General features: G+C 40.2%; 1 pseudogene; it reads left to right on the top strand.

The window, feature by feature from the left end:
- The first annotated feature begins 205 nt into the window (after positions 1 to 205).
- LOC139467056 (innexin unc-9-like) lies at positions 206 to 15,064 on the top strand (annotated as a pseudogene).
- Positions 15,065 to 26,922: the final 11,858 nt, after the last annotated feature.

Raw genomic sequence — 26,922 nt, 5'->3', positions numbered from 1 at the left:
GTGGTGGTATGGTGTGGTAGCACATTGCTCATAACACTGATACTTATCTCACTGAACACGGTGGTACACCCAAGCCCTGTTCGATGTGCGCCAGTCGTGATGTGCAGGAAGTTGTTTTGATCGTGTTTCTTGCATTCAGCCATTTTGATTACAAGTGGACCAGCCACCTCGCGATAGATATACAACGTGTTAGCTCAGTCGAAGTAGGACATTCCACGAAGGGTTTCACGAACTGAGACAACACTAAACAGTGCTGCATAAACGGTAACTGCAATTTATACTCCTATTGTAACGAGTCCCCTTTCTTACTGTTATTACGATGCGTATGTTTCAAACTTTTCTGAAATAAAACCCTCACGGTTCATGAGATTTTCTCTTTGCTATGAACTCCTGAGCTGATCTTTTCAGCAGTATGAGTGGGTGACGCAGATCGTCAAAGAAACCCAGCATCCATGTAGACTCCGGAATATGTGAACACAGTTTGATCGTTACCTCTATATTTGTATTGTTTCTTTTATAAAGCAGCTTTGCTCAAGTGGGTGAAATGGAAGGAAATAGAAACTTTAAATCATATTTTGTTGTGAAATAGTTATACTCGATCAGGGGACACGGGTGGCCCAGTCGCCTAAAGCGCCGAGATTCGCTGTGCAAAGTTGCGTCCCTTGGGCACGCATTAAAACCTATGATTGTGGGTTCGAATCCCGGTTCGCCCCGATTATGTTTCTAGGTTTGTCAGCACCATGCCCGTGCTCGTGGGTTCCACCAAAGTGGTAAACGTCTGAGACCTGCATCACTTCGGGCTCTCCTCCCACATTGAGCTGGCACGTCGTGATATAACTGTAATACTGTCAAAAGCGGCCTTAAATCCAACTAACTCTCTCACTCACTTCATAGGCTCAATATATAAAATTAGATTTTCAACTTTGATGTTTTTGTCGAAACATGACGTCAAATGATTCGGTTATATGTTTTTGTATACATCAACATAATAAGTATGCTTCAAAAGGGTGGGTCCCCTGCTTTGCACCACCAGCAACTATAAATTTGAAATTTGGAAAATTTTGAAATTTTCGTAAAAAGGCTATGCTCGATTGTACCTCCAAAGTCGCTAAATTAGATTTTCAACATTGATGTTTTGGTCGAAACATGACATCAAATGAATCGGTTATTATGTCGCTAAATGCAGACACCAAATGCTGGAACTGCTGTAATATTGACCACATGGAGGGAAGGAGGACTATTAAAATGCTTTAGACATCCTCCTGTCACTCTGGATCTTTATGCATAGATCTAAAGAGACGATAAGGCTGGAGGGAATTGAGACGATAAGGCTGAAGAGAATTGAGAATTCTCAGTCAATTCTCAATGATCAGTCTTGAAAGCATGTGCCCTTAAACTTACAAAACTCTGTTTCTCATTGACCAATTAGCTTAGGGCTCCTATCAGGTGACTAATATTCTGTCTTCTACATGTTTACTCTTTCCGATCACGACATTTGCAATGCTGGTTGATTATGTGTTGGTCTGAGGTGAGGTGAAATTGGGTTTAGCGTCGCTGACATACAGCGCAGTTTAACATGAATACAAAACTCAGACACAGTATTGAGAATTGACTATGAAGGATATCTGATCATGAGAATTTAATCACAATTCGCCATTAACTTGAGTTTTCATAATTTTATTTTGGTTTTCAATATGTTTTACTCCCTCTATTGGGTAACCACTGAGTGGACCTTTCTTAAGAAATAATTCTTCATGAAATGCTTTTTCAGGTGACTACATAATTGCGTCTTTCAACGTGTTGTCATGTCGCATAGGCTCACAACGGCAATATTCATATCTAAGTTGCAATCGGCGCGATGACAATGCTTTTGCGTTACTGCAGTACAGGCTTGTTTGTCAGCATCTGCAGGTGATGCCTGAATTCAGTCAGAAAATACATTTACTGTAAAAGCAATACCAGTACGCAAACTTAAAAGTGAGCGAGTGAAGTATTTCTTAAGAATGGTTCACTCAGTGGTTTAACGCCGCTTTTAGCAATATTCCAGCAATATCACGGCGGGGGACACCAGAAATGGGCGTTACAGATTGTACCCATGTCGGAATCGAATCCGGGTCTTCGGCGTGACGAGCGAACGCTTTAACCTCTTGGCTACCCGACCGACCACAAACTTACATTGCTTACTTACGCATAGCGTTGATACATTTTAGGGGGGATCTGAGTAATGGATAGTTTTCTCGCGTATTTCACGTATCTACGCAACTAATCTTGAGCTAAGAGTCCATGGTGAAATATGGGAGTTGCTAAATCTGTAGCGCTATGAATGATTCGTGCAAGGGAACACTTGTAAAACACTGACAATCGGGAGGAGGTCTACTTTCTATACTACTGTTGTAAGCGTCACAAATTCCTTATTCCGATATGTGTTTATCTGGCAATTTCACTTGGAAAGGCGCTGATTGAAATTGTATTTTTCTGGTCCATCACTTTTCATGACTGTGGGGCTGGTTTACAGGCCGCCGGTCGTATGGCAGAAGTAATATAAAATAAATAAGAGAAAATAATGTTTTTTTTAAATTCTTTTCACATCAGAGTGATACACAGACATGAACAAATAAATTAGTAATTAGAACTGTAACATATTAAGACAAGATGACAGATAAAATTAAGTTATCAGCACACATAACAATGGGGGAAATTTAAACAGAAAACAGTAAACTCTTATTTGAAAGGGAAATGCTAACAGGAACCAAATACATTTTAGATCTTTTGGATTTAATATTGGGAATAATTAACCGACGTCCGGGTGGTAAAAGCGTGTGAAAAGGCTATTGAAAATGAGAAGGATCAACTGAAGTTCGACCAGCTAAGCTAGAAACCTGGTTATGATACAGTCCATCTGTGGATTCGAACGGACATCCAGAGCTTTTGCCTCCCAGATTAATGATTTTCTTGAGTTTGGTTTTACACTTGCTCAGAAGTTCTGTGATCAACGTTACTAAATTCATAGCCGCAGTAACGCTTCTCAAAAGTTTCAAAGTTTCAAAAGTAGACATGTGGAGGATATTCACAAATGTGACACATTAGTGGCTAAAATTACATGTATGTCCGATGCAATTCCCTATTTTGACTTGTACTTCACGATCCCGCGTTTTTTTCAGGTGAACAATTGACTTGCCTTTGCACGTGTTGGCGGGTTAGACTTTTATTTCATAACCCAATTTTTATTTTCACGATCACTATGAAATCTTGGAAGGGACAATGTCGCGTTGTCGTATTGTCGCATTGACTACCTTACAAAAACAAGCAAAACGTGTGAAAATTAACCAAAGCGATAACAATTCGGCCATTTTGGCCATTTGTCGAATTGTCGCGCTTTGAATAATCATTTTCTTTATTTTAACAAACGGCAATGATGCCGTAACGCGACATTTTCAAGGTCAAAATACGTCTCGTTGTCGCATTGTCACCTCATCACAAATGTGTATAAAAGGCGTAAAGTTCAGTTAATGTTACAGTTAGGAAGCGGTAACCAAGTTATATCTGTCGCAGAAGTTCAACCTGATACATGTACGTCTTGAATTGAAAACACAAGTCCATCCGCGAGTCCATAACGCTCAGATCCAAACACGTAGTACCCCATGAACAATCTACATGCCTCCAGTGCAGTGGTCGTCCGGAAGATCTTACGCTTGACAACGTATCAGTCAACTAACGAGTGCACGCCGAAGGGAGAGGGGAAGGAAATGTGTGCTCAAGCCCAGCGCAGAGCTCGCGACACACTGTAGTCTGCATGTTGTACATGTATACAGTATATTGTAGTTGATGTACTGTATACTGCATGTGATATTATTTGCGGAAAAGTTACAATTTTCAAGAATCAAGATTCAATTTGCATTTATTTCTTATACAACAGACCGCCGTCATATATCACTGGAATACTGCTGAGAGCGGCGTTAAAACAATTTGTCTGCATAATGGAGCTCTGCAGCCATTTAAAATAGAACCGTTTACATATGTAGTATCAACTCACTCACTCTGTTTCGACTAATCAGCAGAAATATATATATAAGCCAGCTGTGAGGAGAGATATCAGATTTTCATAAGCAGTCAAATAGGGATGATAAAGAACCATGCTAGATGATATAACCAAAATCCAGGAGCTTCGACCGGGGGCAAACTGGTCTTGTTCTTGTGTGGTATGAGCTGTGACGTAGACCCAAGAGAATAAAGTGAAAAATGAGACCAACTCAAGTCAACAATGATTGGGAAAGTCTCGATTTCCACAGCTCTCTGCTTCTTTGTGATTTTATTATTTTTATTTTGTAGACATGGATAGACCAACCCGGAAAGAAATTGATGAGATATTAACATCACATGTCACCACTGATCCAGTTAAATCCATCTCACAATAATATATTAGTATTTGATATTACGAAGGGCATGATCATGTACATGTTCACTGTAGTACTGTACATACTAGTCAACTTGATTCAAATTCATATTATAGTGTAGCGCGGCATCAACGATTACTATATGATATCCTCACTTGTCGTACAATGGACGACAATTCGACATTCTTATTCGAGCTATATATAGCTTCAATAGGGTCAGCACCGGTGTCAGTAAAATTTTCATAGTTTAAAATATGTATTCTACAAAATATAATCTAAAAGAGCTAAGAACAATATTTTTTATTAATGCTCACTTTCATGGATAGATTTGAGGCATTCTAGGCTTGTCAAATCGTTCTAGACTTGAGCTGGATTCCTTTTCAATTTATTCTCTGTGCTCTGGGAGACATACAAGGGCGTCAGTATCGCATGGAGAACTGACGTGTAGGGTGAATCCCGCTGGGTCAGTGTAATCGGATATGTTGTGGAGTTTCGGGTTTGTGCTGTTTGCTGAATATGACAAGGGCCCACGAACAAGGGCACAATGTAGAGATTAAAGCGTAACCACCTTACACAAGTCTGTTTATATCAGATATGTTATTTGTGATTTGAAATATCTTTTTGAACAATTGCGAGTTATTGTATACTCTGTATTCTTTTGTCATGGTAGAATATATATTTTCTATGTTTTTTTTAACTATCCACAAATAATGAGAACATGAGAAACATCTATCTGGAGATATACAATACTGCTACTGAAGGGCATATACATGTATGAAAAATCGGACTAATCGACTAATATTTCTTTCTTAAACACTGCCGGTTACAGGCATTCTAATCATTATATTATACTTTGTATAGTTTAAAGGTTGAGAAATATTGCATTTCAAATAATGGCAAATTGTGTATCTTCCTACATTTTGAATTCATTATAATTTCTGCAATAAAACCTTAACATCAGATAGTGATATAAACGAATATGAACCATACTGTGATAAATGAATTATTAATTTCGTATTATGGATTACATAAACTGAAATATCATAGTACAAATACATTATTTTGATCTGATCGTTTGAGTAGGTAACCAGAGATCGAGGCAACTCACTAACGTAACCATTTGTGAAAAATCTAATATTCAAAGTGTAGGGGTTTAATCGTGTGCATTGAATGACAGACAAGAAAGCAACGCAATGATGGTAAACTATGGATTAAAATATTTTGTAAATGAAACTAAATATACAGAAAATAAAAGTTTAATTTCTCATTGTTGGAAGGTGTTTCATAATAGTTTTGGTTTGATTGTTTGTTGTTAAATGCCGCACTCAGCAATATACCAGCTATATGACGCTGGTTTGTAAATAATCCAGTCTGGGCCAGACAATCCAGTTATTGACATTAAGAGCATCTCTACGCAACTGGGATGCGATGACCTGCATCAACCAAGTCAGCGAGCGTGACCACCCGATTATGTTAGTCGCCTTCTGACAAACATGGGTTGTTGAAGGCCTTTTCTAACCCGGATCTTCACGCGTAATTTTTTAATATTAAGGTACCATGAAGTTCTGTATATGTCCATAATAAGTGTGTATAAGTAGATGGATAATATATCCATACATGCCAATTAAATGGGTTAGACTGCATACGGTTATGTACTATAAACACTATTAGTGAGTGAAACAAAAGACATCAGTACAGGCACACCAAGTTGCCAACCCCACGTCTGCATGTATCAATACCCATACCTGCCACATCCTCAACCACTGTACTTACTTACACAATCATCTCACAATATTTTCGCCAACCCTCGTATCACAACACTTGCACGCACGCACGCACGCACGCACGCACGCACGCACGCACGCACGCACACACTGCATTCTGCTTTCCCAACCGTATCCCTACAACCATCTCATTATGTCGACGTAAGCCATCATGGATCCATGCGCATGCTTATATACATTATCCATCCTCCCTCCCTTCCCCAACATCCATCGATATATAACTATATCCGCCCTCTAGTATCGGTATTCGTGCTTACGTACATACACACTCCTACCATTCTCCTACATCCATCGCACTATAACTATAACCACCTTCATGCATCCGCACTCATGTTCACATTGCATTGCATGCATCGAATTACACGTTTGAAATGTCGTAAATATTTTACAATATGTACATATTAAATATCAGCAACCGAGATTATTATAACACAATAGATTCCAGCCGTCAAAACATCACAGAAAGGGCAGCCTGGAATTTTACAAGGGCATCAGAATGCACTAAGATGTTTAACTGGTCAGGAGGAGAGAGTTGCGGAAAATTACGATAAACTAAAGTTACAGATCTCCATTACGAAAATCTAAAGTGTGAATAAAGATCACAGCTTGCTATAATGTGTACTTCATCCCTGCAGATTCAGCAATTTCTTTAGCTATAAAATTTATGTCTAAATGCTCATGTAGACAAGTACCCAAATCTTTATAGGCATGACCATATTATATTCTACGCATATTAATATCTCCACATATAAAAACAAAGCTAGATTGAGTCTTTGAAGGGCATTAAGAAGTGATACACATAAGGAAGAACATGTATGGATGTCGACGTCTTTATTATGAGGAACACAACGTTTCGGAGTATATACTTATTCCCTCATTAGGTGAATAAATGCTGTTGGTAGAGAACATATATATGTACCTGTAAGAACAACAAAAGTAAAAAGATAGCAAAGGAGGAAACGAAAGAATGGAAGCCGACGGATAATTGGCGCTAATTACCCCGGCCTCCCGTTTGCCCATTGTCCATTGCCCATTACTAATCATTCATAAGTTGAGTTTTGGCTTTAATTTGTCCATTGATAATCAACCATCAACGTCTATTATCTCAACCCTAAAAAGTACGAGAATTTGTTCTTTACTGAGAAAGTGTTCTCGAAATATAACATTTGTTACAGTTGACCACTTTCTTAATCTTTGTGTGTTCAAAGCTTTCGGCCGAGGGAGCCGTACCATTTTTCACTTGTCGGAGGGGTACACAAAGTACCTGATCTGGACTAACAGTTGTCCGACTTTTATTTTTGGTGGAAGCCTCGGTGGCTGGGCTAGATCGCTGACTTTGTGTGCTGGTGACTGGGTGCCTCACTCACAGTGTGGGTCCAAATCCCGAACGGGACTCAACCCAAAACAGTACGAGAATCTGTACTTTACTAATAAGGTGTTATCTTAACTATAACATTTGTTGTCAAGAAAGCACAATATTCGGCGTATTTGGATGGGTAATAATATCACAGACATTTACCGATATTGATGACGACTTGGAGGAATTTCGTAACGCACATCTACTCAACTCAGGGATTGGTAACTCAAAATGTATGTGTGTGTGTGTGTGTGTGTGTGTGTGTGTGTGTGTGTGTGTGTGTGTGTGTCTGTGTGTGTGTCTGTGTGTGTGTGTCTGTTTCTTAGATAAGCATGACAGATTAGATAAGCATGTTGCATGTAACTATGATCTCCTTAAGGTAGAGAATGCTCCTCTTCAATTTAAATGGTGTTACTTGTTTCTTTCAAAACTATTCAGTTTTAGAGACTATGCATTAGTCTCTATAGACATCACCAGTTTGGAATCCACAACTAATCTGTTTACAGTAACAGGACACTCCTTAAGTGTCATATACAAATGAGAAAGTGGAATCCCGTCAATTAGGCGAACGAACCTTAAAACTATTAATAAACATTAAAATAAGCAATATCGGAAATATATATATATGCATATAATATCTGGCAATAAGCACAAAGTTCACCTTCTACAAAAATAAGTTTTAAAAGCCGGTTGATATTCGTTTGCGTATTTGACGATTATATAACTTGCGAAAGTATAAATCATTTTCCTATACTCAGACGTTCCTGAGCCTTGCGCTTTCCTAATTATTTTGACCAAAATTATTACCGTTATCATTGTATTAGTTAATGGGAAATGCGTGCTGATAAATTACGTGCCATAAATTTAAGCGACATTGTACGATTCCAAACTTATCACGAGACTGTGTTTATGAATCATTGTCAAATAGCGGTGACATTAAATCTAGGAAACAATACGCGAAATCGCGCATGCACAGAACGGAAAATTTGGACAAGGCATTAAACAATCCGCATGCGCAGAACGATTGATTTCAGTACTTCCGCTAAGCGCTTCGAGTACAACGTCAAACTCGGGCCTGTGATCTAACACGTGAGAACTGACCAATGAAATCTGAGAAGTAGAAATACCGGCAGACGCTGTTGTTTGATTGACATGTCAGTCAAAAGGGAAAGAGCTTACTGATATCTTTCTCTCCCAGTAAATTCCGATGTCAAATATCGACGTTATTTGGACGGAAAAACGATGGTTTGAAAGCCTCCAAACAGCTTTGTTTTTACGTCCAATAACCTTATACGAAAAAAATGACATTTTCGTGTTTGCAGTGTAACGAGTCTATGCATAGTCCAATCAAAATCGCGCAACGAAAGCGAAATCCGGTTCGTAAACTGTCGTGCAGATTGCAGGATTTGCAAAGCATGTGCACCGCCAACTCGTTGTCAACAGAAATTTTCCAAACCTTCTCATGTTTTTGATCATGCACTTCGCGATGTAAGTCCCGTTTTATCACAATATAGACCTTGATTATCGAACAGATCGTCTTGACTGGGCGCCGCCATTTTGTTTGAAACAAATGCAAGTGATGGAATCTGATTGGTCCACAGGAGAGGCTAATAAGGGACATAACTCGTAATAACCACTGGTGGCGCTACGATCGAGCCCAGGAACTTGCCTAGTTCGGCAAGGGTGGAAACTGGACTTTTTGTCAGTTAACTCTCTTGCCTCGAGAAGATGCTTAAATATGGAAAGTGTTTTCTCGCTTATTGACATCAACCAAGTCAATTTGACCGCTAGTCTACCTTTTGTCCCAGAGACATATCACTGGCTTGGTACAAATGTTAGACGAATAAAATAGAAGCTGTTTCGGCCGAGACAGTGGAACTGCTTCCCCAAGCCACCCACCCCAACCAATCCAACCCCTGTAGCTGAAAAATATCTGATCTCCAGACAAAATCCAAGGCATTCCCCAGATTATCAAATGATTGGTCCCCGATTATCAACACTGAATTCGAAAATTGGTGCCTTGAAATATTTTTAGCCAGAGTTACTTCCTTTAGTACATGTGTTTGTGCATACATAGTTACAGTTCTTGATCCGTGTTGTTTTACTTTATGTATAATGTCTTCAATGGGGACACATTTATTCAGAACCTACAAAGTTACATGAATGGAATTTTGCAAGCTCATCTAAGAGATACTTATCAAGGCAGTTCGAAAATTGGTGCCACAGAAGGGCCCTTTCGTGTGTATTAATTTCACATTTCTGATGACGTAAAGCGACCCTAGTGCCTCTCCATTTTCTGTCTTTATAGGACTATTTTTCTTACAGTTAACATTAATTTCCATATCACTTACAGCTATATGAACTAACGAAATTCTAATGTGCCCAAAGGCGGGGGGTAGTGATTAATGCTCCTTTCTTGTTCAAATATGGACCTGTCTCCTACCAGTTGGAATCACAACTTTAAAATCATTATGGATGTTGTCAAAGAAAATCCCAAAATGAGGCAATAGAGAAGAAGAACCTGTTAAATGTCTTTCAAATAGGGTTTTGTCAGAGCGTGATGTTGTAATTGGTAGAATGCACAATCTGACGAAGCGTCGGCAGAATTAGAATAAATCAGTTCTGTCCCAGCTGTCATCCAAGTGTAGGTGCCCTACAAGAAAAGTTTGCAGTTGTTCCCAGAGTTTAGGCTACCCATGATGTGATCCGATTGATTTCCCAGTGGGCTACACGAAATTAGTACACCCTCTCGGAGCGGGCTACATGGAAAATAGTTGCCCACTCCTTAACCAATCAGAAGCTTATATTTTAATGTAAGGCAACATATGATATCCATTATGAAAGAAACAAAACACAAAATGGTGTCGTTTCCCCATGGGAATGATACATGTGGGAGAAACCATCGTAGCAGTAACTGTATTAAAATGCATGTAATGAAATTTACAAGTATAGCTTATACGAAGAGTGAGTGATTTTTATACCCCCGACCTAAAAGTGAGTGAGTGAGTGAGTTTGGTTTAACGCCGCTTTTAACAGTATTCCAGTTATATCGCGGCGTGTCAGCTTAATGTGGGAGGAAAGCCCGAAATGATGCAGGTCTCAGACGTTTACCACTTCGGTGAAACCCACGAGCACGGGTATGGTGCTGACTAAACCTAGAAACATAATCGGGGCGAACCAGGATTCGAACCCACAATCATAGGTTTCTTGCTTGCCCAAGGGACGCAACTCTGCACAGCGAATCGCGGCGCCTTAGACGACTGGGCCACCCGACTTGTCCTCGCGATTTCTCTTAAACTATTCAGTGGATTCATCTCAAACTTAGTACATATAATCTGTCTCATATGGAGGGGTGAAGTCAAAAGAAAAAAAATGTTTTTTTTTTATGAATTATCCATTTATTTTATGAATTTTCCATTTTTTATGAATTTTTTAAACCCTAACGTCCATCCGAAAATTTGTCCGCGCGATTTCTCCTAAATTATTCAGTGGATTCATCTCAAATTTAATACATATAATCTGTGTCATATGGAGGGGGGCAGTCAAAAGAAAAAAAGTGTAGTCCATTTTTTATGATTTTTTCAAACCCTAACCCTATCCTAGCTATTTAATTTGAAACTATTGACACACTAGGCGGGTCGGGGGTATTAGTGAGCCACGCTCACTTTTGCTCTTGTTTATATGTCGCTTTTAGCAATATTCCATCAATATCGGCGAGAAGACACCAGAAATGGGCTTCACACATTGTACCACTGTGGGGAATCGAACCCAGGTCTTCGGCGTGACGAGTGAACGCTTTAATTACTCGGCTACCCAACTGCCCCTGAAGATAAGTGGACGTTCATGTATTCATGTAGAGCCCCAACTCCTGTTCGCTTGTACTGCGCTCAATTCTAACCACTTGAAGAAGATTAGGTTGTTTACTATTGTGAGCAGTGTTTAGGATTGTATTTGGATGTGTTGGTAAACTGTCTGTACTCTAACCCTTGGAGTGAAGTCACAAGTTTTAAATCAACATCACAAAGAGGACACAGTCATCGCAAGTTTAGGTGGTGTTATGTTGTTTTAGTTGGACTTAGTAGTAGTTATTTGCTACCACGGGAGATGTACGCTGTATATTTTTAATATCTCTTGTTGCTGTGATATCTTTCAACATTTTGCTTGGTCTCTTTCCTTATCAGCAACTTGTGAAGTACAAATGTTCACATCTAACCCAAGAGAATCTATTTTAGACTCCATTTGACAATGTCAATAAAAAACCGTCTAAATATCAAACTATTTTCTTGTGGCAAATATCAGTTGGTGTAAGTCGAGAATGGTTCATGTTCACTGATGATCAATTTACATTCTATACAAGAAAAGCCCGACTTAATGCTTTAATTCATGACAGTATACAAATGTTATCACCAGAGATGTATTAAATATCTGTTGAAATTGTTATCAATGTCTAATTACAAATATCCAAATAAAAATGACAGCAAGTTAATTGTTCTCCTGAAAACAGCCGGGCACGTATGGTACAAGTCACAACATGGAATTGCATCGGACATCATTGCTGTCACTATTGCGTCAAAGTTCAGTGAGGACTTGTAACCTTGGTCAAACAATTTCTGGGCAAGAGTTATGTGAAGCCCTTTGAAATCATGGGAGAAAGGTTGTGAAATGTAAACACCAAAGGCAGGAGCTGTTGGAATATCGCTCGAAATGAAGGGAAAGTGAATTGGAAAGTTGAAGTCATCCCTCTTGTCATACAGTCCTGTGGAGAGTATTTTGTCACTATCTATCTTTATGCATGGATCTTAATATGAAACAGATGAGGCGTTCTCACTAGTCTTCTTTTTCTAGTTCAGCAGGGTAAATCAGTGAAGTAAATGAGTAGAAGGGAATTGGCTGTTATTAGTTATTAAAGGTGAGGTGAAATTGGGTTTAACGTCGCGTCCAAGATTATTGCACTTAAATAGCGACGTGCATGTACGTGTATGTGTTTGTGTGGCTGCTTGTACTAGTCCGGACTGAAGCCGATTTATGGTGCTAGCTCACTGAGATACCATGCCGCAGTTCAACATGAATACCCCACTCAGACACAGTATACTGACACCGAGCCAACCAGTGCTTGTTTTAGCCCCTTAATGCTGAGCGCCAGACAGGGTAACAACAAGTACCATCTTTTAACGTCTTTTGGTATTACGCGGCCGGGGATCGAACCCCGGACGTTCCGCTCTCCGGGCGGACGCTCTACCACTAGACCACGGAGGTTATTGAACGATATCAGAACATCTATATACCTGAAGCAATGTTATCTTCAGATCAGTGCAATCGTGTAACGTGGGTTTTAAATGAAAAAAGATTATTGTTCTCTTACGGTTATGACCTTGTATGCATCAAACAAAAAGTAGGGGAAAATATTTTACTTTTTAAATACCTTTGTACAAAAGATTATAATCAACAAAAGTGATATTCAAAAGTTGTGAAACAGGTAAACTATGTCTTATCAAGAATAAAATCACTTCTAGCAGTTGTGTAATATTTATATACATTCACGGTTCGCTGTTATTTAGAATTGGTGAACTGACACTTATGATACATGTTGGAAGACGACCTGGTGTTGCTCGTTGAATAATTGAAGATAATGAGTACCACTTTATATTGGTTTGCCCATGTTTGACTGCCTTAAGATCAAAATATATTTTTATGAACTATACAAGGTTTGTGAGAGGCGCTCTTGTATTTAGAAATGTCCATGTAAAAGATAAGGCATCCATCTCTCATAGTAACATCAATCGTGCTGAATTTATGGACATGGGCCTATGGCGTTTATACCTTATAAGGATATTGAGTATATGCACATAAAATATGAAGATAGATCGATTCCAATTCGACTTAATCATTTTTACTTGTTTTCAGACAAAAATGGCAGTATTTGGATCATGGTTTGGACGTGAAGTAGATCAGGATCATGTTGACTCCATCAACGGCTTCTGGACAGTCCTTCTATTGGTCTTGTGTTCTGTCGGATCATTCGCCTTACGTTACATCACTACACCCATTAAATGTTAGTGCCCTGCTGAATTCACAAGCTCTATGATCTCGTACACACAGGAATCGTGTTTTCTGAAGGACATGTATTATAACAAATCAATATCTGATAATTATGATGACGAAACAAAACCTCCCTCTGTTCCCTCCTTCCACCTCTGGATACCCCTCATACTCTTCTTCGAAGCCCTCGCCTTCAAAGTACCAAACATCATCTGGAACAGCTGCAAGCACTTGCTCACTCTTAATATGGAGGAAACTGTCGAGTCCCTGAGAAGTGTACAACTGACAAGTCCGGAGAATCGCCAGGCCATTTTCAGTGATGCAGCCCGCGTATTTGGAAGTCTCCTGAGAAGAAATCGATTCTTTCTGGCTATGCTGTACCTATTTGTGAAGCTCCTCTCATGTATCAATCTCATAGTGCAGTTTATGATCCTGACGACTTACTTTAGACAATACCTGGCAATCAGGGTTGGGTCATATGCTGATTTTGATATTGACTCCATCATAAAACCATTACTTGTAAAATATATTTATTGCCATTTTCAAGTTCACTTCTTGCAGAATACCCAGAGATTTGCAGTTCAGTGTACTCTGCAAATCACCGAAATCTATGAGAAGATGTTCATATTCCTGTGGTACTGGGTCTTCCTTCTAGCTTTCATCACAATCTTAAATCTTGTTCTGCGGGCAGGATATCTCTTCCTACCGTTCCTAAGAGATGGCAGGATAGCTGCCCACATCAACGCTCCCAAAGGAGCTCGCCCTAACGAACCCGCTGTAACATGATTCATCAGCAGTTTCCTCGGAATCGATGGTGTGTTTATCTTGTCCATGTTCTCCCGGAATTCCAGCAAATTAGTTGCAGCAGATCTTACCCAACATTTGTACCAGGTGTTTCAGGAGAAGGAACGGGAATGGCAAAACCAGCGCAACCTCTACACAGGAGAAACGGAAGGTGGCGCTGTCCTAACCGGAGCAACAGGAACCATAGCAGCGTTACCAATGAGGACGCTACCACCTTGTGCTGAAAACCCGGAGAAAGCGCCTACTATGTGAGAGTAGTACTTATGTATCATGCAACTCGAAACAATTGTGCATTAGTGAATAACTAATTCGTGTTTCGGTATTTCTCGTGGCTATTCAACATAGTTGGTGACCTAGATTTGTTTTACTCCAAGAATTCACATGATTACCGCGTCATTCTATATATGCATCTCCTTATATAGTTATATATATGTGTCCTTATATTCACTATCTATTAGTTTAGATGCTGAATTACAAGTACCAGACTCTGGTGTGCAGTTTGCCGTTTTTCTTTGTTTCGACGTTGTGTTTTATATTTCTGCTCCTTACCAATGTTTTGTTTGCATGGCCTGATAGGCTCAAACTGATATGAAGGCAATAAGGACGACCTTCTCAATAACCTTGAACCCCATTCACCTCACTTCACCTAGCCAATCCAAAGCCAGGCCCTGAACTTTGTCTCGTACGTGAACAGTCATTTTTAAGTATAATCCTGTAACTTTAGCTCCGCTTTCCATGTATATTTTTATCCAATGTCAGTAACGTATTGAATAATAAACACATACATGTTAATACAAACCATGTTATGAAAGTTCTTAGTGGAAAAGGCAGACCTAGTTGGTTCGTTAGTCGTTAATTTATTAAGTGGATGGCGCTGTGTTGTGCACAAGCTTGTTGTTCAGTGTTTGACTTCACAGAACTAACGAGAAAAAAACTGATGCATCGAAGTTGTACGTTGAGATGACAGTCTTGAAGAAAACCTGTTGTAAGCAAGTGTATCCATATGCTGCGTGCGAAACGCCAAAGTAGGCACATAATTGTATCACGTGATCATGCATGTCGGGTAATGTGTGGTATCGATCGCCTGGTCCTTCTTATGCAGACCTCAGCGCTGGTATACGAATCAAGTGCCACCAAATAAGACGACTCACTCTCAAGCAATATGTCAAGCATTAAAACTGCAATTTTTGTAATTTAATGTTATAAATTGAATGTGATAAAAAATGTTTCTGACAGTAAATTCAAAACGACAACAATTAGATGAATGGATAACTGAAAATCAGTGATAAAACCAAGTGTTCGCGAAATTACGTCTCTTTATATGAAATGTAAGAAGAGGTTACCACACATACAATTGTAATTGTTGTATATAGTACTTTTGCTCTGTTGGAAATGTATTTGCTCAGGGCCCCAATCCATATTCAAACTAATACTGGTGTTTCATTGCTGGAAAATGCTGGAAATAGTCTTTAAGCATGCTGGAAATTGCTGGAAATTGCCGAGTGTAAGTCTCTAAGCATGTATCATTTGTCTCAGCAATGGGCTAAGGGGAACAACTATGTCATTCTTCAAGGTTCGAGCAACTTAGCGACACCTACAAGTGCGTTTGACTCCAAATGAGAACGATGAATTGCAAAATAACTCGAAATCCAGAAAAGTTTATGAAGTGTCAATACGGTACTTGACCATGAATACCCTGTACCCAACAAAATCTGAATTTTGTTTATTTTAAGACCCATGACGGATGAAGTTCTTTAAGAAACTATCATGTAATTTTGTATAGAAATGTGTACATGACACGTAGGGGGGACAAACCATGGAAGGCACAGCGCAAGCACGCATGCACTGCACGTTCTGTGGTAGGGGAAATGACAGAGCATTAGAGGGGCCGTCTCATGATAATTTCAGTTGCAATCTGACTTGCTCATGTCATAGATCTCGTCGTCAGAAATGCTGGTGCCTGAACCGACTGCCACTATTATAGATTGGACTGTTGCTGGCCGTAGTCCATCTCGTGACCAATAATGTGGCTCTATCTCGTCCACGGCTTTGGCCACAAAACGCCTCCATGTTTCTACTGTTACCCGACCAAGGGATTCCTTTACGAGTTATTCAACGTCTCGTAATTTGAACGTTGTGTTCGATCGTCCAACCTCACCCTTGACGATACACCATACCAACTCGATTGGATTCAGGTCGCAGTGTTAAGGTGGCAGTCGTAAGACAGCGTGACCCTGACCCTTGATGTAACTGTCAACTTTATACACGGGGTCAGGTTTCATAGTTTTGATGATTTCATAGAGCTGTGGTTTCATCGCTCGAGAAGGAAAGGTAATGTTTCTCCGTTGCAGCCAAGTAACCATGTCTCCTTTACGGTTATTAGAGGTTGGAGTCTTGCTTTCTGGATCCTGCACACTATGATACGGCGCATTGTTCATGACAATGAGAGACTTGGTAGGCAAAGCAGGGAATAATTTATCTTTTATCCACTCCAGAAATACTTTGCCGTTCATTTCTGTGTGGTAGTCCCTGTTGTCTTTGGCCTTGGCTCCAAAGACGATGTCACAGTATGAGAAAAAACCCTGACTCACAGAACCAGCATGGAGAGCTATGAGTCTTTCACCCTTTCCCATTGGTAACTTTCTACCAGACTCCTTACAGTCACCACTGGGTACCCACTGACTGCTGGCTGTGTGTGACGCATTGACCAATGTCTCATCTAAGAAGACGGGCTCATATCCTTCTTCACGTTTCTGCTTGATGGTACGAAGGTAATGATTTCGGAGACGAACAATGTTAGACCGTTCACACAACACAGCCCTATTTTCTCCAGTTATCTTTTTGTATTTGTAACCAAATGTATGCAACAGCTGCCATAGTTTGTACTTTGTAACACCTAAATCATGGTCAGTTTCAAGGTGTTTCTTCAAAATTCTTTATCAACCTTGCGTGGTATTGACATGTTCCCTATATCCTTGGCCTGACTATTTGTATCTCGTCGACTAAAGACATTTTTAAGTTTCTGAGGAAAGCTCGTTTCAAGAATTTATTAATTGCATTAAAAGGCTTTGCTCTTTCTGCTTCACTTCTAAAGAAATCATACACATTCAACATCAACTGTTTAACATCAGCTGAGTAGTGCATCTTGTCACTGAATGAACATGGTCACTGTGTAGCACGTGCAGATCGTGCTTGCGCTGTTCCTTCCACGGTTTGTCCCCCTACGTGTCATCTACACATTTCTATACACAATTACATGATAGTTTCTTAAAGAACTTCATCCGTCATGGGTCTTAAATTCAACAAAATTCAGATTTTGTTGGGTACAGGGTATTCATGGTCAAGTACCGTATTGATGTTTCATACACTTTTCTGAATTTCGAGTTATTTTGCAATTCATCGTTCTCATTTGGAGTCAATCGGACTGTAATGACCAAATGCGTTTACCTCATTGGCTTTGTCAGCCATACAAAGATACTGACTTTACGCGTAGTACTAGATCTTGTAGATATTGAAGCTTGTAGAATCAAAATATAAACTACCTCCCTGGTTTTTGTACACATGTTGTTAGTTATCCACTCTATATCATAAGGTGTATCAATTTAACTTTCCATAGTCTTTGTAATGGAATCTGTCCCAGATGTATGGGCGACAACATGACTTGTTGAAATAGTGATTTGCAGGGCGCTTCAATTGTCCTGTAATCGACAGACAGACAGTTTATTCAATATTTTAGGCATCAAGGCCCATAGTACAATGCAGATTGGATATTAACATTGTCACGTGATGTACATGATCAGATTTTAAATCAAGTTACACATTCCTCAGTCTAAAGAATACAGAAACAGCATGGATCATATCAGGATTTTCAGAGTTTAGCAGATTTATCATTAACTGACGGTCTTTAAAAGTACCTTGCAACATGGGGAGAAATTTATACCTTAAATGGGAATACGTTTCACATATAAGTAAGACATGGTATTCATCCTCTACTTCTCCGGATTAAGAGTTTGTACAAATAGAGTTCACAATATCACCGTCTTTGGACCTGCGACATATATTTACATTAAAATTATGCAATGGAATTCTAAGTTTACAATAAGCTCTGATTAAACTTTTATCATTTAAACAAGTTAAATATCTTTCAGTTCGCAACAATGATTTTACTTTGCTGTAATTGCTGAGATAAAGTGATTCCGAAATACTTTGGCGCCACTGTTGACAAAATATATCCTTCAGTCTTTGCTTAAATGAATATAAAAATAACTGTGGATCTTCCTTTTTAGGTTTGTATTACAAGTTGTGGTCGAAATGAGGCTGCAATAGTAATAATGTACACAAGATAACATAGATTTGAAAATACTATTTGTAAAAACTGGTAAATAGTTAGATTGAATAATTTGCATATTTCATGTTCGCGATACCCTCACGGTATGTCGGTTTAGTCAGACGACATGGTAGAGAACGTCGATCATGGTGAAAACACTAGTATTAGGGCTCCATATATGTATATATGATGATATTCGTTGCCTAACCTGTATATACCTTCTGTTAGGCAATGTATTCTAAGTTAGTGTCGGATGCAAACAGTATTTTGTCCAAACACTGCTGCTATTAGGTTTCTTAGGCCATGTGACCTTCCACCATTTCACGTTCATGCTTTGGGCATAGTACCAGATCTAATATACATGTATATAGATATTGAAGTTTGTAAACTCAAAATATAAACTTGTTGTTGCACACGTTGTTGGTTATCGCCTCTGTACCATTAAGGATATCAATTCAACTTTCACCCGTGGGGACCCGGGGAAGATAAACAAGAATGTGTCCTCAGCACTCCATTACTGGTCGTAAAAGGCAAACAAATTGGATTGCCAGTTTGCCGTTGGCTGCGACCCTGTGTCGGCAGAGGAAGGGATTCTGGTGGTTGAAGACGACGGACCCTGTAATAGTGCTCCTTAGTCCAACACTACACTTAGACCCTTACTTTGCCAAGACGGGCGGGAGAATGGGCCTGATTCTATCAATCGGCTGGTCATGTCATACCGTGTGCATACACTTTTTCGCACAAACGGTTTCTAATAATAATTTTTCTAAAAATGTCTTTTATATCTGTATCAATCTATAAAAAAAACTTGTTTAGAGCCTATGCCCTGAAGGCGGTGGCTCAAGGGCCAATCAGGTGATGCTGACGTACGAATTCTGTACGTCTCCTATTGATGGTCGTGGGCCGAACCAGCCTGACCTTTAATTTGGTAGATAGTTATGACTTTTCGCGTCAAATTTGCTGGAACATACCATCCCTTTATCCTCGGTCTTTGCAGCTTGGAAATCCACTGCAGTATAAGTATTTGTAGACATTCCATAGTGGGTGGGGAAAAGGCGTGCTGAATCTCTTTCCTTTCGACATGGCTTCCCAACACCCTGAACGAAGACATATAGATTCCAACAATACCTCGTCTGACGAGAATACATCCATTCGATCTATTGGCCACGTTTTTTGGTAATTGAAACTTGTGACAAAGAACCAAAGAATCTCAATCCTTTTGCAATTTGCAAAGGGTTTGCTGGTATCTGCAGAGAGGTTTCAAATGTTACTCTACTCAACATAAAGGAGTTTGTCAACATCAAGGTTGCTGTTTCTGAGCAGCACACATTGTGTAAGGGCATTGTAAGTGACAGAGGACGCTGCCTGTCCGACATGACCGAAGAACAAATTTTCAAAGAACTTGTCTATGATACTTACAACTATTAATCCGTCTGACGAACCACCTTCAACAAGTTGGAACTTTACAGATCATTTCGATCAAGATCAGGGCGTCCCTCAAGGCAGCATACTATCAGCCACACTTTTCAGCATCAAAATTAATAGTCTCACTAAAGTATTAAACAATAACGTTGATGGTTCACTTTTTGTGGACGATTTCAACATTTCTTGTCCTGGTAAGAATATGAATACAATACAAAGACAGCTACAGCTCTGTCTAAGCAAACTTCAAAAATGGGCGAACGAAAACGGCTTCAAATTTTCTTAATCCAAAACAAAAGCTGTATTCACTTTTGTCGTAAATACAAACCTCTTAAGGATCCATATTTATTTTTAGAAGTTGGAAACTCCAGCTTGATAATGGTGTAAGAACCTACATCGAAACGTTGCTATATGCAATAGCGAATGAGTGAGTGAGTTTGGTTTAACACCGCTTTTAAAGGTATTCCAGTTACATCGCGGCGTGTCAGCTTAATATGGGAGGAAAGCCCGAAGTGATGCAGGCCTCAGACGTTTACCACTTCGGTGAAACCCTCGAGCACGAGTATGGTGTTGATAAACCTAGAAACATTATCAGGGCGAACCAGGATTCGAACCCACAATCATAGGTTTCTTGCGTGCCCAAGGGACGCAACTCTGCACAGCCAATTGCGGTGCCTTAGATAACTACCCCCGCGATATGCAATAAACCAGAAGAGGTTGTATCGCATCTTTATGATCAGTGTAGGTTGCTGGGACTAATTCTTATCCCCTTGGTATTATTGTCAGGAAGGGGCGGTCGGGTAGCCTAGTGGTTAAAGCGTTCGCTCGTCACGCCGAAGACCTGGGTTCGATTCCCGACATGGGTAGAATATGTTGAGCCCATTTCTGGTGTCCCCCGCCGGGATATTGCTGGAATATTGCTTTTTTATTTAAAAGTGGCGTAAAACCATCTTCACTCACTTATTGTCAGGAAGTTTAGTATGTCTGTTCAGACTGGTTGACACAGACTCTGCAGTGTTCGTTTATCATCAACATCAACACAGTTCATTTCTTGAGTCATAGATATGAGACTGGAATAACTTGCAAATTGAGCATTATACACGATCTATTGTATTGGCATGCCACAACCACTATGAATGATGGCATGGTCGACAGTCCTCTAAGGCACTGTTTTTTTGCAATGCAGAGTTGTGTCCCATATGTGTTCCTGGATTCAATGATTATAGGTTGGAATCCCAGTTTCATCCTGATAATGATGTTTGGATTGTCAGCGCAAAATTTCATGGGTTTCACCAAAATAGCTGAGCCATGCAACACTTTTTCCTCCACATTATGCTGATATACTGTGATTAACTGAAGTTAATCATGTACATTTTTTTATATTTGAAAATGAAAAATAATAAATATGATGGTATGGACATTTTTTTGCTTTACAGATAGATAAATGTTCTAATTGTTTACAGAACACACCTTGTTAAAGTGTATTTGGGATATAAAAAAATCACACCTCATATTGTCTTTCTCTTTCAAATAGTTATCCATCACCAGCAATGATGTAACAATCATGAATATTAGTATAATGCTTGGCTGAAGTTGAATTTCGAGTCCAGACTTCAATGGAGCAAGCGAAGGACCACCTTCGTATAATTATAGAAGCCTCTGTAAAATCTCCCAATGAACCAGACTGGAATATCCTACAATGTATATAGAGGTTTCCGGCTATCCTGTGTTCAGTAACAAGCTAACAACCTTGTCGGACAAACAGTCTTTAATATAATATATGCCCATTTATAAACAAAAGTTTATGTTTGTTTGTTTGTTGTTTAACACCACACTCAGCAATCTATTAATAAAAGTGACAAAACCCTTTCAATCGAAATCTCTGCTAAAAGCAGAGTTGTTTGTATGATTCCGACTATAGCATGATGTGTTTATCAATCACTATGAAATAGACGTGATACCAGGGCCCACTTGCAAAAAAAGATCTTAGTGCTAAGACTATTGTAAGCCTATGTTAAGTATGGGAGTTAAGATCGTCTTAGCACTAAGATCGCTTTGTGCAAGCGGGCCCTGGTGCTCGCCAAAAAGGTGAGCGTATCCTATCCAACTGATGGCAACCATCACAAACACATACAAAGGCAAGTCAACTGTTCACCTGAACAAAACACGGGAACTTATGGTACAAGTCAAAATAGGGAATTGTCGCACACTACATTGGGGACTCGGAAGAAGAATGTCTCACCAGCAACCCATCCGAATGGGGGACCCAAGCGGCGACCAAATTGAGCAACCCTTGACCATCAGGGTTAGAATGGATCTTCCGCAAATTGACCCATGCTTGTCGTAAGAGGCAAGTAACGAGATCGGATGGTCAGGCTCTGTGACTTGGATGGTGCATGTCATCGTATCCCAATTCTCGTCATGTCAGTCACTGGATTGTTTGGTCCAGACTAGATTTTTTTACAGACCGCCGTCATATAGCTGGAATAAAGCTGAATGCGGCGTTAAACAACAAACAAACTGTTGCAACACTCACATAGAACTAGTGCAACACAACGCAATACATTTTAAAACTTATCCTATCTCACTCTATGCATTTCATCCTTCTTCCAATCCCTTGTGTGGAAACATCCTTGAACAAAGTTTCCAGCTTCTTAGCTTCTGTATGCCCAAACACCCCTGCATCATCATGGCTACTGCCCCAGCAATCAGGTCATGCAGCCGAATCTCATGCAGCCTGCTGACCTCGATCTATCCACTTGACCTCTGTCTCATCATTCTCTTTTTCTTCGCCTCGCTGTGGAGCCGTGCTTTTTGGGAGAGAATATTTAGGCCTTTCTTCTCCTCAAAATGACTGGAGTTTTGGGCACTTCTTACGCCTAAGATATGAATTCGAATCGTTGGTCTATGATACTTACAACTATTAATCCGTCTGACGAACCACCTTCAACAAGTTGGAACTTTACAGATCATTTCGATCAAGATCAGGGCGTCCCTCAAGGCAGCATACTATCAGCCACACTTTTCAGCATCAAAATTAATAGTCTCACTAAAGTATTAAACAATAACGTTGATGGTTCACTTTTTGTGGACGATTTCAACATTTCTTGTCCTGGTAAGAATATGAATACAATACAAAGACAGCTACAGCTCTGTCTAAGCAAACTTCAAAAATGGGCGAACGAAAACGGCTTCAAATTTTCTTAATCCAAAACAAAAACTGTATTCACTTTTGTCGTAAATACAAACCTCTTAAGGATCCATATTTATTTTTAGAAGTTGGAAACTCCAGCTTGATAATGGTGTAAGAACCTACATCGAAACGTTGCTATATGCAATAGTGAGTGAGTGAGTGAGTTTGGTTTAACACCGCTTTTAAAGGTATTCCAGTTACATCGCGGCGTGTCAGCTTAATATGGGAGGAAAGCCCGAAGTGATGCAGGCCTCAGACGTTTACCACTTCGGTGAAACCCTCGAGCACGAGTATGGTGTTGACAAACCTAGAAACATTATCAGGGCGAACCAGGATTCGAACCCACAATCATAGGTTTCTTGCGTGCCCAAGGGACGCAACTCTGCACAGCCAATTGCGGTGCCTTAGATAACTACCCCCGCGATATGCAATAAACCAGAAGAGGTTGTATCGCATCTTTATGATCAGTGTAGGTTGCTGGGACTAATTCTTATCCCCTTGGTATTATTGTCAGGAAGGGGCGGTCGGGTAACCTAGTGGTTAAAGCGTTCGCTCGTCACGCCGAAGACCTGGGTTCGATTCCCGACATGGGTAGAATATGTTGAGCCCATTTCTGGTGTCCCCCGCCGGGATATTGCTGGAATATTGCTTTTTTATTTAAAAGTGGCGTAAAACCATCTTCACTCACTTATTGTCAGGAAGTTTAGTATGTCTGTTCAGACTGGTTGACACAGACTCTGCAGTGTTCGTTTATCATCAACATCAACACAGTTCATTTCTTGAGTCATAGATATGAGACTGGAATAACTTGCAAATTGAGCATTATACACGATCTATTGTATTGGCATGCCACAACCACTATGAATGATGGCATGGTCGACAGTCCTCTAAGGCACTGTTTTTTTGCAATGCAGAGTTGTGTCCCATATGTGTTCCTGGATTCAATGATTATAGGTTGGAATCCCAGTTTCATCCTGATAATGATGTTTGGATTGTCAGCGCAAAATTTCATGGGTTTCACCAAAATAGCTGAGCCATGCAACACTTTTTCCTCCACATTATGCTGATATACTGTGATTAACTGAAGTTAATCATGTACATTTTTTTATATTTGAAAATGAAAAATAATAAATATGATGGTATGGACATTTTTTGCTTTACAGATAGATAAATGTTCTAATTGTTTACAGAACACACCTTGTTAAAGTGTATTTGGGATATAAAAAAATCACACCTCATATTGTCTTTCTCTTTCAAATAGTTATCCATCACCAGCAATGATGTAACAATCATGAATATTAGTATAATGCTTGGCTGAAGTTAAATTTCGAGTCCAGACTTCAATGGAGCAAGCGAAGGACCACCTTCGTATAATTATAGAAGCCTCTGTAAAATCTCCCAATGAACCAGACTGGAATATCCTACAATGTATATAGAGGTTTCCGGCTATCCTGTGTTCAGTAACAAGCTAACAACCTTGTCGGACAAACAGTCTTTAATATAATATATGCCCATTTATAAACAAAAGTTTATGTCTGTTTGTTTGTTGTTTAACACCACACTCAGCAATCTATAAATAAAAGTGACAAAACCCTTTCAATCGAAATCTCTGCTAAAAGCAGAGTTGTTTGTATGATTCCGACTATAGCATGATGTGTTTATCAATCACTATGAAATAGACGTGATACCAGGGCCCACTTGCAAAAAAAGATCTTAGTGTTAAGACTATTGTAAGCCTATGTTAAAGTATGGGAGTTAAGATCGTCTTAGCACTAAGATCGCTTTGTGCAAGCGGGCCCTGGTGCTCGCCAAAAAGGTGAGCGTATCCTATCCAACTGATGGCAACCATCACAAACACATACAAAGGCAAGTCAACTGTTCACCTGAACAAAACACGGGAATTTATGGTACAAGTCAAAATAGGGAATTGTCGCACACTACATTGGGGACTCGGAAGAAGAATGTGTCACCAGCAACCCATCCGAATGGGGGGCCCAAGCGGCGACCAAATTGAGCAACCCTTGACCATCAGGGTTAGAATGGATCTTCCGCAAATTGACCCATGCTTGTCGTAAGAGGCAAGTAACGAGATCGGATGGTCAGGCTCTGTGACTTGGATGGTGCATGTCATCGTATCCCAATTCTCGTCATGTCAGTCACTGGATTGTTTGGTCCAGACTAGATTTTTTTACAGACCGCCGTCATATAGCTGGAATAAAGCTGATTGCGGCGTTAAACAACAAACAAACTGTTGCAACACTCACATAGAACTAGTGCAACACAACGCAATACATTTTAAAACTTATCCTATCTCACTCTATGCATTTCATCCTTCTTCCAATCCCTTGTGTGGAAACATCCTTGAACAAAGTTTCCAGCTTCTTAGCTTCTGTATGCCCAAACACCCCTGCATCATCATGGCTACTGCCCCAGCAATCAGGTCATGCAGCCGAATCTCATGCAGCCTTCTGACCTCGATCTATCCACTTGACCTCTGTCTCATCATTCTCTTTTTCTTCGCCTCGCTGTGGAGCCGTGCTTTTGGGGAGAGAATATTTAGGCCTTTCTTCTCCTCAAAATGACTGGAGTTTTGGGCACTTCTTACGCCTAAGATATGAGCAAGGATCAAGCAAAACGGACAGCTTGCAAGAAGTGTCGCCACATATCCACATAGCGGATCATCACAAATTATGCTGTGATCAGCCAGGTTCACAGTGTTTGGAATGCACTCATCTGTCCCAGGAGCCATTCACTGTCTCTTAAGAAATGCCAGAAGGGAGGCATTGATCGCCGATCAAAGTCTAAGTGAGTGAGTGAGTTGGGTTTAACGCCGCTTTTAACATTATTCCAGTTATATCACGACGTGTCAGCTTAATGTGGGAGGAAAGCCCGAATTGATGCAGGTCTCAGACGTTTACCACTTCGGTGAAACCTACGAGCACGGGTATGGTGCTGACACACCTAGAAACATAATCGTGGCGAACAAGGATTCGAACCCACAATCATAGGTTTCTGGCGTGTCCAAGGGACGCAACTCTGCACAGCGAATCGCGGCGCCTTAGACGACTGGGCCACCCGTGCCGCCATCAAAGTCTAAGGATACAGAACACGGACCCTCATCGACAAAGAGTAGCAGCCCTCCTTCACTTCGGGCTTTCCTCCCAGATTAAGATGACACGCCGTGATATGACTGGAATATTGTTAAAAGCGGCGTTAAACCCAACTCACTCACTCTCACTCCCTCTCCGTGGTAGAAGATACAGTATCGGATAGCTTTTCACACGACGAAGTTACCCCGTTTTCTTCACAACTTGTCATCAGTGATCCGCCGACCACGACGAACTCCCAATCAACAAATACGTCGGACACACGTATGGTGCTTGCAGTAAATTTAAACCCGTCTGCTCAGACCCACTCTGTTGGAAGTCGACTTCGGAGGTTGTAGTTCGACCAGTCGATCCCTCCGACCAGCCTCATCTCTACTCTGATCATCCAGTTTCTGTGGTTCCACCCATTGCGACTAATATCGACTCAGGTAAGGAAAGCGCCAACAGGACATAGAAAGGAAGAACGACATCGAGACAAGGGTCAATATTCAGAGT

This window comes from Haliotis cracherodii, unplaced genomic scaffold, assembly GCF_022045235.1.
Source record: "Haliotis cracherodii isolate W230 unplaced genomic scaffold, xgHalCrac1.p SCAF_19, whole genome shotgun sequence".
Taxonomy (NCBI): Eukaryota; Metazoa; Mollusca; class Gastropoda; order Lepetellida; family Haliotidae; genus Haliotis; species Haliotis cracherodii.
Note: the sequence above shows the minus strand (reverse complement) of the source record. Positions and strands in the feature narration are given on the sequence as shown.